This window comes from Solea solea, chromosome 20 (assembly GCF_958295425.1).
Source record: "Solea solea chromosome 20, fSolSol10.1, whole genome shotgun sequence".
NCBI lineage: Eukaryota > Metazoa > Chordata > Actinopteri > Pleuronectiformes > Soleidae > Solea > Solea solea.
In genome coordinates this window covers 8,530,488-8,549,412 of record NC_081153.1, presented here as the reverse complement: position 1 = coordinate 8,549,412, position 18,925 = coordinate 8,530,488, and positions in this window count along the sequence as shown.

The following is an 18,925-nucleotide window of genomic DNA, read 5'->3' as shown; positions in this document are numbered from 1 at the left end:
TCATACACTAAGAAGTTTTCCAGTACAAGATTTTCCCGCGACACTGCACACTGAATCTCCAACACCTGCTCTTCCTCCTGCATGTTCACCCATGATGCATCCACCATGGAGGCTCTGCTCCACCAAACCCCAACCACCTCGCCTGGTCTCCTGCTTCTTTCAATGGCATCATGTCATAAAGGCTTAAAGTTATTTAAAGGACGACAGATCCTGCTCTAATACCTTGATCACATGACACGCTGTCCTGGCTTCATGACGCTGCAGATAAAGTCACCTCGCTGCGTCATAGCTGCCTGTTAGCTCAGGAAACTCTTTATCTGAGACAGAGTTCCCACACCTTGGCTGACATCAAATTCAGGATGTGCTGACACAGCTTTAAGACTGGAGGGCAGCTTGTAGGAGCCGCTTTGTCCATGGCGTCCACTCATATTGATTTGGACAAGTGATTGTCCTTGGGATCTTTACCTAAACATCAACTTAACTTGCTCAAAACACTTTCAATAACCCATGTCTATTTAGTGCAGTTTTCAAAACTTTCAAGGTTTTCAAGGACCCGTGGGGAGATTGACATGTCGTGTACGTGCAGCATGACTCAGCACGTACATCCTCTCTGTTTGGATTTCACAACGTGCATCTCTGGAAACTTTCTCATGCGTGTTTATGTACGTATACGTACGTGCGGATCAACAAATGTTTTGTTCTGCAGCAAAACAAAACAGGAACATGTTGCACACAAAAAGGAATTTTACATATGATAACAGAAGTTTTATTGTAGGCCAGTTCAAACATATTTCACAATGCCTGTTGTGTTATCACTCTTTATTGCGCCTCCCTGTGAGGAACATGGCAATAAAAACACCAGACACATCAAGTATTTATGATGTGAAAATAAAGATGATTGCAAAGTTTTTTTCCCCCACTTTGGGGCAAAGGAGGATTATAAGTTCTTGTCTCTCACACACACACACACAGAGGGCAGAGAACATGGGGTTAAAGAGACAGAAGAGCGAGTGAGTGAGCATGTGGAAATATCCTGAGGTCAGATGGGCTTTTATCACCACGCCACTGACAGACACACTTAAACACATCCATCTCACGCTCTCACACACAGACGCCGCTGATGGAAAAACACTCGGAAACACGATTGAAAGGAGCTTTTTCACAGATATTCACTCACGGATGAGTCACAGTGGGGTTTTTTTTTTTTTATTGTCCCCTTAACTTGTCCACAAATCCATTTCAATTAGTTCTGGTCGTTTTCACTACACAGTTAAATCATCAACTGGAAGTCAGGAAAAGCATGGAAGAGTTTTATAAAACACACACATGCACTTTAATGTACTTCACTTTATGGTGACACACAAGTTTGCCAGAAAAAAAACACTAAAAACTCACAGGATCGTTTTTAGGGCCTCTCTTCTGTGTCTGGGGGGCCATAAATTAAACCCATGCAGAAGAATCCGGTGGTGCTGAGCCTCATTATAGGCTTTACAACCATGTTTTTGTTGTTGTCTCCTGTACACAGCTGGAGCGTACAATGTTTGGGGCTTTTCACAAAATTGTTGTTGTTGTCAATTAACATAATCTCAGCTGATCCACTGTTTTAACTCACTGATTCCGTGACTCAGTATCAGTGATGCCATGGGGGGAAAAGAAAGAGTAAAATGTGATAAAAATCTGTTAAAAACCCTGACGAAATATCACACTGCAGTAATCACATCAACTGTGTGGAATTAGTTAAAGATCATACAAGAAATAAGCAGCAAAAACATCTGTTTTTTTAGATTAATATTTGCCTGATGACCCGTTTCAGTTCTTTTCTTCATCTGCACATAGTATTTCAACAGTGTTTTTTTTTCTATTATGTACATATATATGTATATATATATATATATATCAGATACTTTTAAATCTCCTGCCCTTATTGTGTGTTCTTTTATTACTTTTAACGATTTATCTATTTCTCTTGAATTTGTGTGGACAGCAAAGACAGAATTTCATTGCACAGAGAAACGTGTTTTCTTACTGTACATATGACAACAAACTCTCTGAATCTTGACTCCAGTTGCAATACCAGTGAAAACCCCTAGGTCGTCACTTCACTAGAAAAAATATACAGTTAGTCAAGCGCATAAAAATAAAACAAAACCGCAATGGAATAAACAAACCTCATGTTACTAAATTTGCTTGTTCCCATTGTGTGAATTTCCCCAAAATTGTCCAACTATTCCTTTAACAAAGCTGCTCAATGACACACACAGTTATGTAACTGTCTCAAACACAGAGTGTACTCTAAAACAAACAGCAGAATGTTTACTTTTACGTCCGTTTACCTCCAACAAGAAGGTTATGTTTTCATTTGTAAGTTTGTCCTTCTGTTAGCGACTGCACTGATAATGTCACATAAAAGGATCAAGTTTTCAAGAAACCCCCGTCACTTATAAATTAAAAATCACATCTCTGTCACGTGGTTTAAATGGAGTACCAAGTACCAAGTACCTTCAAGTACCACCAGAGGAAGCTCACGTACCACTGGTGCTACATGTACCACACTTTGAGAACCATGGCTGTAGGGTTTTCGACAGAAAGCATCCACACTTTGGCTGACACGAGCGTCACCAGAGCAGCAGCAGTCTGCTGGACTGGGATCAGAGGCCTGATCTGGTCGCCGCTGCGATTATCACTCCGTCAAGACAGGCGGTAATTGTGAAGTAGATGTGAGGAGGCAGACGGAGGTGGGGGCTGAGAAACAGGCAGCTTGACAACAGGTCAGGTTCGAGGGAGGAGGTCCAGCACAGAACATGCTGATCTGCTGCTGACGCTGGTATAATAGCCGCTCTGTTTCCCGGCCTATACCTGTGGGAGTTTTTGTTGTTTCTCCATGACGCTCCCTCACAAAAATCAATTAACAAGGTCGAACAGCAAAAAGGTCATTTTTATTGCATTTTAAGGAGACTTGGGAGGAAGTGGGGATGTTTGTTTTCAACAACTCTAGCACAGGGGTCTGCAAACTTTAGAAGGAAAAGAGCCATTTATGCCCCGTCTAAACCCAAATAACATTTGTTGTTACATTTACTTAATTTAAGAACTACAAAAAGAAAATTTCATTGCAGTTTATAGCCAGAAAAAACACACACAGAATTATATAGACCAAGTTCTTCCATTGTTTGTGGCAAATTAATGACAATTACTTTGTTTAAATAACCTACTTAGTACATAAATAACTATTTGGATTTTATGTGGTTCATGCTTGAGAAAACCTGCCTCTAAATGTGTACTTCTTCATATACACAGGACTTCATTTAAGTGTCGGGAATGACTTTGAAAGAAGAAAATGAATATATATAGATTTTTCAAAGCTACAATAACGCTTTGAAGGAAACTAAACTTATAAAAAGTATCATTGAAAAAATGAAATGCCAACAAAGGGGACTATGGAAAACTGGAGGTTAAGGAGCAGTTTAAGACTCTACCCTAAGTTCAGTATAAGACATGCATGTTTGTAATTATGCAAATGTAACGTGTAACTATTTGTTTTTTTTGCTTCAGACAATGCATTCCTTACAAAACACCACAGAGAACACAGTTAAGCTGCGTGGGAACTGCATTTTTTAAGAGACTTAGCACCTGCAGAGATTTACAGACACATATGACCCGAGGATGATTGTCTCCATATATTCATCTCATTTGCACGATAGTAGGGATTCAACAATTATAGTGTGTTCATGGAAAAAACAAAAAAACAAAACAAAGAAAAGTCATTTTCATCTCATGTCATGATTTCACACAAACAGAGGAGGAGATTCTCAAAGTCAGGGAAGGGAAAATCAAGGAGCGAAGCCAATGGAATTCCATTTTCTTCTGTGAAAAAGTCTATTAAAATTAGACTTTGTCCACAAGGAAACAGGAATTTCCCTATATGTCCCTGTGATCCCAAAAAACTAGTTGGATGAAGATAAAAGTCAAATAGGATAAATACATTTTTTAATTTTTTTTTAAAAAACAACTACGTTAGCAGATTCACCCAAACTTGTTTTGATTTCAACATGAATCAGCAAACAGTGACACAGACACGTCAGTGAAAGCCAAAACTACCTGCCACGCACAAAACAGCTTATATAATAATATAATGAATACAACGTGATGAAACTCAGATGTTGCTCCTGGTTCACTGGGATAAAATTCATCAGTGATCATGAGGCGAATTTAATAATTGACTTTTCAGTGGTCGACGTGACACGTGTGGAAAAAAAAAACATACAAACCACAAGAGACGGGGACATTTTGTGAGGAGAGGACATTGACATGGACTGGTCGTTAGATTCTGGCACACCTGGGTTAAGACCTGGTTTTAGGTTGAGGGTTAAATGTTAACCTTAGGGAATGAATAGGGGATTAATTAGGGGCTAGAGTCTGTAGACGTCCTCACTAAAGATACACCACGGGAATGTGTGTGTGTTTGTACTTGTATTAGTTACCTCTTTAGGACATTTTCTGGCCTGAACACTGACCTCGTCAGAACCACCAGAACCTGGTCCTGAGGAACTGGTTAAGTTTAGGGTTAAGATTTGTCGTGTGTGTGTGTGTGTGTGTGTGTGTGAGAGAGAGAGAGAGACCCCATGCCTGGGATTTTACAACTGCTCTGGAGAAACACGGGTGGAATTTTCCAGCGTAGACTAATCAGCTGATTGCAGGCGATCAATGCGACCAATGGTGGTCGAGCGAGCTCAGAGAGAGAGAGAGAGAGAGAGAGAGAGAGAGATTGTGATCCCGTGGCAAGTTTCCACATCAGTGATTAAAACTCTCATTGAGAAAAGAGGGACGAGGCTGTAGAGGATCTGTCTTTAAGTCTGTTATCTGAAGACTTAATCCCACAGGATCCTCAGCTACAGTCCAAGATAAACTCAATCCCTCCGTTTGCTCCCACTTCAGGGACATTTGAGGATGTCATTGAGCAGTTTGCTCCAAAGATACAAAGATTAAGAGCAAACTGAATCTGCAAATGTCAGGAAAGACATGAAAAGAAATATTTTTTAAACAAAGGAAGCAATAAAATATTGAATATTGTTAGCATAATTAATTTTTTTGGTAATTGTGATATCTGCCTAACTTAACTCTCCTACCACTGCTGCATCACTCTACCTTATTCCCTACGTCCTAAGTTCAAATATGACTTAGGCAACTATGCTATTAGGCCAACGATATGACTGAATTATTTTTTTATTCATTTTTCTGTAATAGATTCAAATGTCAAAGGACCAGTGTGTACAATTTAGTGGCATCTAGGGGTGAAGTTGCATATTGCAACCAAGGTAGAGCACCTGCTGTGTTTGGGGCTCATTAACACAAACAAAATTCTTAATTTTCAGGTAAAACTAAATCAGTAAAAACATAATTTGAACTAGGACAAGTTCATTCAAATACCACTGGTACAAAATCGCCAAAGAATGGCCGTTCAACCCAAAATGGTGGCCTCCCTATAGGACTTACATCAAAGTCCTCATTGACCTTTTGGACCGCCCTGAGATGAGTGACGTGTGTACCAACTTTCGTTCATGTACATGAAACATTTCAAAAATTCACCTAATAAAAGCGTTATGGTTTTTTTCATTTTCGTTAGCCCCTCCCACTTCCAATTTTCCACGTTTTTTCATGTAAATTTTCACTAGGATTGATATTTTATACCTGTTGGTAAACGCCCCTAAATTTTACAAACTGGACCTTTAACTACTCTATACTCTAATGCAAAGTTGAGATGAATAAGTAATTGCACGTTTATTGAACTGTGCACATTATATATTAAATGTGACACTTAAATTGCATTGTTTTGAACTTTTAACTGCTCGAAAACTATAAATAATTATTATTTATGACTTATGTTTGAAGTTGAGTCATTTGTGATTTGATGCCCACAAACACACCAGAGTAAGATTACAGCGTCTTGTATCTGACAGGAGTGAAGTGACGGTCAGCTGTGTGACCCCGTGCTACGCTACGAGCAGAAAGCGGCAGGGAAGCGTGGAAGTGAAAAACAAAAATGCGGCGTTGTCTCTTAGTGAACTGTGTTCACAAACGCACTGAACTCCAGATGTCTGAGGCCGAGTTTGGGCTCCGAGCTTCTATAATTAGCCAGACACACTTGAGCCAGAGCCAAGAAAGAAAGAAAACAAACAAACCAGACTACAGTATCTGCAGGAGGCATCGTCAAGAGCTCTGCTGGGAAATGTTCGGCTCACGTTTGATGTCTCTACGGGAAACACTTGAGACACAATGCTCCACTGAGGGTTTAACGGTAGAAGTTTAACAAACTACCGATAATTATATTTGTGTAAAGTTGACATCACTTTAAAATGCCTTGCTTTACTTCAAAGGCGATATACACTATTTTAATAAATGACATAGTGTTTAAGTTTGCAGCCTGAAGACAATCGGGAAATAAGAATATACTGAAAAGCCACCAGGGGGTTGGCTTTCCACCTGGTTGATTTTTAGAGGAATGTATTGGCAGATATTGAATATACTACACCAAAGTATATATGTATTGATGTAGAAATGCTTTAAGATAAAAGGAAAAGAAGCCAAGGTCTATGGTCTATGTGGTCTATGACATCATAGACCTCATACAGTATTTAAAAAAAAAAGACATAGTCTTTCAGTTTGCTGGAGGAAAACAATATGAAAGTAAGAATATACTGCATAGCCACCAGGGGGCAATCGACTCATTGGTTTTCGGAGAATTTATTGGTAAGAAATTGAATATACTACTTAGCCCTGTCGTCTACTACTACTTTTATTTCCCATTTTTAGTAGTGATATAAAGTAGCAATAATTGTGCGGAAGTCACAGAAAAATGCTTCTCTTTTATTTTTGTTCATAAAAACGAGCCGAGTGAACTTTGAACTGTGACGTATTTCCAAATGTCACAAATTCAATCTGATTTTAAACATGCTTTTTTCATTATCACACACACACACACATAACAGTACACACACATAACAGTACTTTTTTTGTGCAGGTGTGTTTATTTTCATTAGGATGTGCTGAAAAAAGGATATAAAACACTCTGTATTGCCATTCTTATAACCTCTGTATATACGTGTACATTTTAATATAGTAATGGAAAAAAAGCAGCCGATAATCTGTGTTTAAGAACTTTAACCCTTAAAGTCTGAGCATCCGTCTTTTGAAAGAAGCTTGGACAAATGTTTGTGTGTGAGAAAGCTCCTGAGACTTCCTCCATCACGAGTTACTCACAAGATATTTTAATCACACGCCTCAGTTCTTCTTCTTCTTCTTCTTGTTTGATTCCTTCAACACGTGTCTCTTCTGACGACTCGTCGTCCTGCAGTTCACTCTCTAACAAAGGCACCCTTTTTTACACAGCAGTTTTTCTAAATTCTAAGAAAATTCTAAACGCTTCATCAATTTCTTAACATTACAATAACGACAGCGTTGTCATTTCTGCAGTCAGACGTCTACTAATGTCACCACAGACGATGACACATTGTCTCACTAAAGTTGCCCTGTCGTCTCATGCTACTCAAAGAGCTTCCGGGTTAATGAACTGAAACTAACGCAATATTGTGGTTATTTGTCGTTTATTAGTACTGCCACAAACTCTAACCTGGAAAATGAGTCACGGTGAAACTGCAGATTGTCATTTTTTTTTAGTAAAATAGAATTTAACTAAGAAAAATAAACAGAGAGTCAAAAGCACAACCATAGAAAAGTATGGAATGACTTGGTACAGCTGCTAAAATATTAATATTAATAACATATATTGGTACAGTGTTTGGTATTTCGGCAGAAAGAATTGAAGACAAGTTAATGTTAATTAAAATTTTATGGCATAAATAACTGTTTCTGTTCACATTTCTATTCTTTTTACACAAAATGTCAGTTTCACGTATTTCATGCCAGGTTAAAATTTACTGTTATAACTATTTCTCTGACACACACTCATGTCTGTCTGCATTCATTCATTCATTCATTCATTCATTCATTCATTCATGAAGGGACATAAGCGTCTCTTACAGTAAGTCTCTCTGTTCCCTCACTCTGCCTCCACGCTTCATGACAGACATTCTGTGTTTTTTTTTGTTTTTTTTTCCCGAATGATGGATTTTGTCTGCAGATTATTGCACAGCTCGCTCAGTTAATCCCAATTACACACACAGATGATGTATAATCCCACCAGCTCCTGCTGCCAGCTACTGACAGAAGCTTGTGTCTGTGAATGACCTCAGACAGGAGGATTTTGTCGGGTTTTTCAGCACAAAAATACATTAACAAACAAAAAAAGGGGTTCTAAAAATGCAGGGAGAATATATTTCCAAACCAATTTAACTCTTTAACTCCTGAGCCTCATAATGTCTGTCTTTTTTTTGCTTATTTTAACCATAAAAGGGACGGAAAAGGGCCTTTTTCCATTTTTCCAGAATTACTTTCAGTATCTGGCAGTTTAAAATGAAGAAAAACAAAAGTTATTTTTTAAAAAACACTGTAGTTATACATGAACACCAGATTTTGCATGTTAAATTTGAACAGCACAAAACAAAAAGTTTTAGTTTTTGTCTCAATGTCCAAAAACAGGTCAAAAAAATGGAAATTTATGTAAAGTTTTTCCCACTTTTTCTCTTTCTGGTGACAAAGATGCTGATTATCCATCTTCCTGCAACAGTGTGAGTGAAATTATGTAATAACCAACTAACCCAACTTCTCAGCTTTCAGAAACCATTGGATTTTTTCTGTTTCTTCATTTGCTCTGAATGATGTAATTTCTTATACCAGCAAGACTTTTGGGGAAATGTGAAAACAGTGATGTTCCAACATCACAATTTTATATTGTAAAGATAATCTGGGGCATTAAAAAAAGCAAACAATTGTGGCTCAAATCACAACAAACCATAAATCATGACCAGAGCACATTTGTGCATAATAAGGTTATTTAAAACCTAGTATTATTCTGATTTATTGGCAGATTAATAATTTCCAGGAAACTCTAACTTTAAATGTACGCATGATGTCCCAAATGTAGTGTTTGGGAATGAATGTGAGATAATGTGCTCCATTATCAAATTTTAAATGAATATGTTGAATTTATTAGCAAATAGTTGCCTCATTTTCACAATTTGCTTCCATATGGAGCTTGTTTTGTGGCCTCCTAATGAGTTTTTCGTCTACAACAACAAAAACACTTGAAGTAAATTATAAAACCTCCACAAGTGAAATCCGTCGTACTACTGTAAAACACGCTGTTCTGCTTTTAGTTGCGCCGTTATCACACCCACACATATCGTCATCTCATATTTACAAACATAATGAGATCATGTGAATCCACACGCACGCTAACAAATCTGTGAAGATGGGGATTATGCACAGATTATGCACAGATTATGCACAGTGGCTACAGCGACTCATTGGTCGTCATTAATTTCCCCCGCGTCTGGCTCCAGTGTGAGATCATCTGATTAGACTGCATACTGTGATTATTTCAGCACAGCATTTTAACTGTAATGATCTACTTTAATCTTCATTATTGTGCTTAATTTTGTAAATTAGGACTGAACGATTCTGAATAAATATATAATTGTATGCAATGTATGGACTATATTTAATCTGAAATGGGCATTTTTGATGTATTTTGGCTTTTAGAAATATTACGTTTCGATTCATTGTTCAACCCTAGTTTATATACAGTTAAATGTACTTTATACTTTTTATTTTTGATTTTAATGTAACAGCTCATTCACATTTTGACATTTTATCTACTGTACTGTAGTGTTTAAAATATTATCTACCTATTCTTTTGTGTGTTTGGGATTATTTAATTATATCTGTTTATGAATTAAAGAGTGCCTGTATTGATCATGTGTCACACTGAAGGATGGAGTTACTCTCTAACACTTTAAAAGTCCATTATATTTTAATTAAAATATAATAATGTGACGTTGCAAAAGTACATTTTTCCAAAGGTAAAAGTTCATATTTTTGGTGAATTAACCATACAAATTAACTTTATAAAAACCTCTCTTAGTCCCATGAGTCTACAGTAAATAAAGGGGGAAAAAAGGTTTGACAAACCATTATATTATATTAGTTTCTCATCAGATATTATAGCGTAATTCCTCTCATGTGGCTTTTTTACAGGAATGCATTGGTCTCACATGTGAGCTGATGAACTGATGTGAGGAGGATGAAGTGAGGTCAGGAATGTCGGAAGCCTTCGTCACGTGAATCAGATCAGGAGTCGAGTCGTCTTAAGACTCGTGTTTTACATTTATCATGTGTCAAAAGTGGACGTAAAGTGGGCTGGGCTGAACATTATAGTATAGTATAGTATATTCTATAACTTTATGTAATATATATATATATATATATATATATATTATATAAATAAATAAATGTGTTTACTACAGGGAGAAGCCAAAACTTTAGTTTAATTTCATTTCATTTAAAGTAGAGCTGCGGCTAGTGATTATTGTCATAATCTGATTTGGTTTGGTCCTTAAAATGTCAGAAGATTTGGAAATGGTGGATGTTTTCAAATGTCTAGAAACTTGTTTTAATTCTTTAAAAAAAAAGGAAAAAGTATCAAAATTGTTGAGAATTAATTGAATTATTGATGAATCAAGTAATTGTTTCAGCACCAATTTAAATTTAATTTAATGAATCCTCGCTATAATCATCTTAAAGTTAATGAAAACAATTATTTTGTTTTATTTTGTGCAGCTACATAAATGTTCCACCTCTGTCGTCAATGAAGTGAGAAATAAAGCTGCTTCTGAACATTCAAAAAAATCAAACAATTGACTTTCTTTATAACCACGACTTAACTGGGTTTTATATCAGTGTCCTGCTCTGGACAGTCACTGTGTTTAACATCCGTGGTAACAAGGTTTCAGTGGGACATAAACCTTGGTTTGTAGAAGTCGTGTTGCCCTTTAAACTTTACTTTTACACCTGACGTTTTATAACAGCAACATGATGTGGATTATTTATTATCTGACAGTTAGTCAGATATTAAATACGACTTGTCAGTAAAAGCAATGAGGTGAAGTTTAATGATGATCTACAACAGCAGGTATATATTCTGTACAGCAAACCGGTGACCGTTTCTCACATTCTCTCCGAGTCTCTGCAGCAGTTAAATGTGTGTTTTCACATATTTCACTTTGACGTTGTTTGCTGCCCACACCGCTGTATTTCACACATCACCGGATAATTAGTGGCCTCTAGATATTGAGCCACGTTAGGGAGTCACCTTTGATGTTGAATCGTCACCTGGTTCAGGTTTTTTTATTTATCCCAATCTGGGTCTGCACACAGAGAACATCAAAGGCTGTGGAGCGTCAGACAGTGGAGGCAGTGACCTGGTCTGCTTTTGATCTGTGATCTGCTTTAATAAAGCAGCTGCTTCTAAAAAGGAGGCACAAGGAGAAATCACCACTGTACCAAAGCCTTACATCTCCATAAGAGACGACACTGGTTCATAATAATTGAATTTTTTATTGTCACAATTATTTATTTTAAATGGCAATGTAACCATATCTAACCCTAACTCAGACTTGCGAAGTTCTGCTTTAAAGCGTCTTTTAAGACTTTTACCACAACTTTGGCCTACGTAGAATTTAAAAGTCTGATAATTGGAGGCCACAGTGTCGTCTTCAGAACCACATGTTCTGAATATGTGTGAACACTTTGTTCTGCGTGTCGGCGAACACGACATCTTTTAATCAGCGCACTGAGTAACAACATGGGTTGTGTTCCAGCTGAACAACGATTATGGTGGAGTCTTTTATTTAGCCGCCTGCAGATAAACAAACGGAGCATATGTTTTACAGGATTAGATCATCATTATCTGTGCTGTGATTCCGGCGTGACCTAAGTTTAACTTGTGAAACTGTGCCAGATATTTTTAATGAACGCATCATTCCTGGCGACACTTCTTTGGGCGGTGAAAACACAACCACCAACACGCTTTCCCTTTGTCTGCACAGCAGCAGCATGAAAAGCAGCTGCGCTGGGTGAGGCCGATGATTGACGCCATTGGCTACTGTTGCGTCAAAGAGGTAAAACTGTGCTATTTTTAAAAAAGGCATTGACAGGCTGCAATCACTGTGAACGAGAGGGCGGCACAATGTGCTGTTAAATTAAGCATGACTTTTTCTTTCAGTCCCAGCGTGGTGTTGGCATGTACTGACGTCAAAGGGAAACAAACTTTGCTTCGGGCCGCTCTGCATGAATGACGGTCCTGGCATATACTGTACTGACATGCATTCATGTACGGTACATCTGCAGGACAAACAGTCATAGTGTGCTTATTTTCTGACGGATAATGAACGTTTGCATCTTACCTGTGATTTCACAAAAATATATGTATAAAAATTTATATTCTGATCTGCACGGCACAGTTTTGGAAAGAATTTTTCCTGCATTGCTGCAAAATGTCATCATAATACCTCCTATTCTCTAAGTCTTGGAAGTGTTTTTAACTTCCTATTGTTACATTGACTATTTCAAGAAAATGTCAGGATTTGTACCACAGAGCCTGGATTCAATATGCACGAGACTGGGTCAGTTACGTGAAATCAAAATGAGGTTTTATTGCTCTCTCAAAAACATGAAAATAGAAGAATGCCACAGGCAAGAAAAAAAAGGCAAAAAAAACAAACCTATAACTAGAAAACGAAAACTAGATCAACTTGATTGGATTCTCTAAGCATGAACAAGGTAACAATGAACATGGAGACAAAGAACAAAGGGAAATGAGTGACTCAAGGCGGGGAAAGGGAAAAGGGACCAGGTGCTGACAATCAGGGAATGACACCAGGTGCAAACACTCAAGGTAATAAGACAAGACAAGGACAAGGTAGACAAGGTGCAGACCAACAGGAAGCCCTAAACCCTCACCAAAATAAAACAGGAAATAACAAAATAAACATAACTAACAAATTTGTCAACGTGTAACAGGTAATTAGAGCCACCTACTGTATATACGTACATGTACTGTATATTAACGTTAATAGATAGATAGAGAGATAGATAAGAGAGATAGGTAGGGTATCTGACAAAATTTTATTTTTCATGCTTTTGCCGATTGTTTTTTGTGCTGATGTTAAAACCAGCACAATATCGGTTTTGGCCAATATTGGCTTTAAAATGCATTAAATAAATATTATCGGATATTGGCAAACACACCAAGAACCCCCCAAATGACTCATGAAGATAGGCAGAATAAATGTATTTTGCACAATGCAAAACAATGTATATCTGCACCTGCTGCGACATGTGTATGAACAGTATTCTGTTAATTTAACTACAGTAGCAGGCGGTTTCAGGATCAGCAAAAAGTCCAATATCATGCATCCCTAGTGTGTACGATGTAATTATTCAACATAGAGGGAGGAAGATATTTTTTTCTTTAAATACACAGCTACGTGTGCACATCACCTAACGTGTGCAAATCTTCTTTTTTTCTTTTTTTAAATCATGTGCACCATGTTGGTCAAAATGAAGTACCTCTTCAGTGAAACATGATACCATGGCAAATCAACACCATCTTACAGATGCATTAAGTAAGAAGGAAAAAAAATCCACCATCACACGCACTTCAGTGACCCACTTCCACCTGCGTTTATAAAACAAGTCTAAAAGAAAAGGCACCCTCTCTCCAGGGAAGGCACAGAGTGGAAAATTCCTCCTTCAGAGGCCAAACAAGCAGCGCGGGGCCTACGAAGACGCCTGGACAAGCTCGGTATTGTTCGGAAGAATAACTGCCACATGTGAGGAATCCGCGGGGAAAACGGGGAGTTGCAACAAAGCACAGAAACAATCACATTCCTCCGAGAGTGACGGAAAAAGACATGAGACACAAAGAAAAGATTTTGTTGTTGTTTTGACTGAAACGATTAGTGAAAAACTTTTTCCTGTGAGCTCATTTGACCCAATGCCCTCTGTAAATGTTTAACACACAGTCAAGGTTAAAGCGGAGGCTGTTGCATAATACTGTTCTCATGATGGCACCATGATTAACCCCTCAACCCCCGCGTCTTCACTCATCCTTGACCTTCTGAGTGAATCACTTAGTGAACCACAGGAAAGGTCAATCCAAAGACTCTCTCCTCTGTATCTCAGGCCAGAGTCACGTTTATGAGAACGCTGCACTAAACCTCACAAACATAATATAATAATAAACTATAAAACTTTGGCTGAAATGTTCAACCTTGAACACGCCATGGAGTCATTCATCGTCTTGTAAACAACATGAGAGCTGAGTGAGAAATCTCTTGAAATGTTTTATTGTCTTCAGAATGGACAGCCCATAGCCAAGTGGATGGGTATTGGGCTTGGAACTGGAGGGTTGCCAATTTAAATTCCCACAAATCCAAGGGCTGGGGTACCCCTGAGCAAGGTACCCAATCCCCATTGCTCCCCATTGATTGGGCTAGCTGGACATTCTAAATTGGCCATAGGAGGCCACATTCAGTGTACTTCTAGTTCCAGTTCCAAGCCCAGAGGAATGGAAGGAATGGACCAGGAAGGATATCCAGTTTAAAAACAAATCTTTGCCAAATCAAATCAAATATGTGGATCATCTGCTGTGGCAAATCCTAGAGAGGGAAAAGCCAAAAGGGTAAAGAAAAGTTTTATTGTCCTCAAAATGGGAAGCAGGGTGGTGCAGTGGTTAACCAGAATGTTCTTGGTTTGAATGTCTGTTCTCCAAGTTCCTCCCAAAACATTCCAATTAAAACTGGGTTTCCATTACCTAGAGTACCCCACTGTAAACGCCCTCTTCTTTGGCCAGGTAACTTCCATCCAAGTTTTACTCGTAATAAGCTAAATGGTTAAACTAGAATGAGAAAATAAACAGCAGTGAATGCTAAACAAATTTGCATCATAATGGAAACTGGTTAAAGATCACTCCAATTTAACCATTCATTCATTCATTAACGGCCTGGACAATACGGCCAAAAATGTCATCAAAATAAACTTTAAGAATTATAACAAGCTGAAGTGAGAGCTGATGGAAGCAGGTAATTGTGGTTTTAAATATCTTTTATGGGCAAGAGAATGTGTCAAATCTGACGTCAAACACTTGATATATTACTATTGAAGACAGTTCTACAACAACATATCGTTTCTGAAATATTGCCCCACCCTGGGTCAATACCAAAAGAAATACACAGGGTGGAGATGAGCTGGTTCAACAAAGGTATTAATAGCACTGAATGTGTGAGTGTGGTGAGTGATTGTCATGGTTCTCAACCACAGTATAACAAAAACAAGGTAGGTCATCCCGAACCACAGCCTTCTTCTTGCTTTGTACCAATTATTTCTGTTTATGTATCCAACAACAAAGCAGCAGCTGTCCCAACCAAGCTAATGTTAAAACCACCTTCAAATCATATCGCAGAGGATGAAACTAAACTTATTTCAAGTGAGAAATTGGATAATTATGGCAAATAGTCAAGGTTAAATCCATTCTGACGAGGCATGACCTTTTATAACTTTACAACTCAACTTGATAACTGCAACACTCTTTATGTTGGGTTAGCCAGGCTTCCATCCCTCGCCTTCAGCATTATTTTTAAGTTGTTACTGTATGTTTAGAAGTGTCTGACGTACTGAAGCGCTCGATTAGCTGCTCTTGGTCGTCACAAAAACATAGCTGAAGCTCCGGCCTTTATGGTAGCAGCTCCAAAATAGCAGAATGATTCCCCACGACATATTACACAGGCTTCATCACTTCCTGTTCCCCTTGGCAATGATTAATAGTCCCTAACATACGTCAAAAGAAACCTAGAAATTATGATTTCTCAAATGTCTTGTTTTATCCACAAACCAAAATCCAATGATTTCTTTGTTATATGGAGCACAGAAACCAGAAAATATTCACATTTAAGAAGCTGAAAACCTGTTTTAATTACACGTCAATAGTTGTCCAATTAATAATTGATTTGTGATGAGCTGTTTGTTTTATTACTGTCCAGCACATTGCTCAACTGTGTTGTTGTAAACGTGCATAATAAATAAGTTGGACTGGATTTTGGACTTTTTGCAACCATGCATCGTCCACTCTCCCTGTGGTTCATACACCTTTTCCATGGTCAAATTCAAGCACTTTTTAGGCTACTTTTCATGCTTCTCCTGCACCTTGCAGCTGTGGTAAATGAATATGAATATATGCATAGTCAAAAATTATTATTTCACTCTTTCTATCACAATATAAGAGACAGAAATGTGCTATAAACAACCAAAATCATGTTTTATAATCAGCCCATTTTTCATCTTATTTAAATATAGTGTGGTCTCTTGTGTTTATTCTATTTATTTATTACTTTTATTTCTATATTATTTTTAAACACAGAGTTTTGTTCCCATGTACGCTGTATGTGGAAATGACAATAAAGTATCTTAATTAACTATTCAGCCAATAAGCTAAAATACAGTAGTGAGTATTTCAAGCAGGTTTAGGCACTTTGTCCAAAATTAAAGCACCATTTAAACCAACATTCACCCAAACAGACCAGTCTTTCCATTTACTGTGAACTTGCATGGAAGCGAACACTCTACCATTAAATTATAAACAGCAGCTGGCAGTAAGCTCAATTTGTCCAAGCACCACATACAGAATAAACAAGTCATACGTCACAGAGAGCAGTTTACGGAAAGCTGATCTAACACTTCACAGGCACTTAGCGCTGAAAATCATGTTAAAGCCCATGATATCTTACACCGCGTGGCGGATGATTCAATTACTGCGTTAGAACTGGTTACATAAGAAGTTCCTTACGCAAGTGGCGAGAGGAAACAGGCTGAGACGCCCAGCGCGATGTTCTGTCACTTTTGACGAATTAAAGTGAGATTTGATCGAGTAACTCTGAAACACGTACATCGATGGAGTCTCTGTCAAAGTGGCACCAGCTGAGAAACGAGAACAGATCAATAATTATGAATTATTATTGAAACAACAACATTTGACCCTTTTATCCACTGATCTGCAGTTAAAAGCACACTCTCCATGTGACCACAGATATCCACAGGTTTGAAAGTATGAAGATGTTTTGATTGCAAATTTGTGCCACATCAAACTATTTCAAAAACATAATTCTCCAACTGTGAAACAAATATTCTTCTCCCATAAAGCAGCCCAAAATATGACTTTTATTTACAGAACAGGGTTTTTGGATTATATCGGATTTTATACTCTTACCTGTCCAATATCAGATCAAGTCATTTTTACCAATACCGGACTGAGCATCATATCAGCTCATCCCTAAAACAGAAAAAAAAAATATTATTATCTTAATTTAAGTGCGTATATTTAAGGGGATTATGTTTGCTGCTTTCTCTGCTGTTATATTTAAATAAGGATTTTCTTTTCTGGCCAGAAATGCAAGTGTGTGTAATCTCGTCACACTCCTGCACCAAAGCCCATAAAGAAAATCAGCAATTTACATCACAGCACACAGGAGTTGTTGATCCACTGCTGCCTCCATCTGTACTTCAAACGTGTTATTTTGAGACTTCGGTGTTTGAAATCCTTTGTTTGGATTCACCTTAGAGATGCAGACTTATGAAAGGAGGCAGCAGTGGACCAGCTGTTCCCGTTTCCCTGTGAGATACAACCTCCGATTTTCTCTGTGGACTTTGGTGCAGGAAAGTGACACGTTTATACACTTTCTTGCCAGAAAAGATGATTTACATAAAAAAGATATCGTAAACTTCAGCAGACATACATTAGGTGTGCATTGCATTGTTCAGTGGCTAAAATCTGGTTTTCCATGTCCCTGCTGGCAGCCATGATACCAGAGTCTGGGTGCCAGGCTGTTTTTTCTGTAACAGTGGTATCTGTGTCAGCATGCTTGTTGAAGTGTGTTTAAAATGGGTCAATAACCCATATAACCACACTTCAACTAACCCTTTATCATAGAGTGAAGATGCCCCACTCTGAACAACAGCTTAACGGTCAGTTATGACATTCTGTGCTGGGAGGCTGAATCACCAGGACATGACAGGTGATGGGGTTTTTTCTAACCAAGGCATCATCGCTGCAGTCGCCTCAGAGCGATGTCCCTTCTTTCATAACACTTTGTGTTCTTAATCCTGCATCAAACTAAGCTTCCGCCAACCAACACCAACTTTTATCTCCGAACACCTGGCCTGTCTCGCTCTGAACAAGCTGCCGGCTCTGTTTCTGGGTCTGAACATGACACTGCTGACTAAAATTCTTCTGATTAGCTATCGGGATTTCATCAGTAATCCAACACCAGCGTCAGGGATTACAGTCACCATGAACATGACGTAAACCCTGACTCATCAGTCCTGTAAGGAATATGTGTAGCCCAGATCAGTGTAAGAACCTTCAACAAAGGATTCTGATTTTTCGGCTTCTTAAATGAGAATAATATTTTCAATTTTTTTTTTTTTATATTTTGTAACAAGGAAGTCATTCAAACTGAATCATGTTGGTTTGTGGACACTCAAGAGCATTGTAAAACATGTGGCAAAAACACGTCAGTGACCAAAAGCAGGACCAGGGACAATCCTGAAACAGTAAAGTTCCAAGCACTCTGAAATAAGGCTGGAGGATTTGAGGGGGAAACATCGAATTGCTTTGATTTGATTTGCAATTGGATTTGATTTGATTTGCAATATTTTTTCCAAGTCAAAGTTCAGTTCAAAAGAAACAGTAATGATGTTTGGTACATCATGTTCTGTTCACATTGTGATCCAAACACCAACTTTAACCAGGACATAGTACGACGGATGTTTTGACCTCCAGTGTGTACATCATAATCTGTCCATATATACGTAAGGAACTTGTGGTGTGTAGGAAAAAGTGTTTTGGATGGATGGAGATGTTTGTAACCATAAATAAACAGCTTTTAAACTAGGGATGGGAATCGGTATCGGTCAAAAT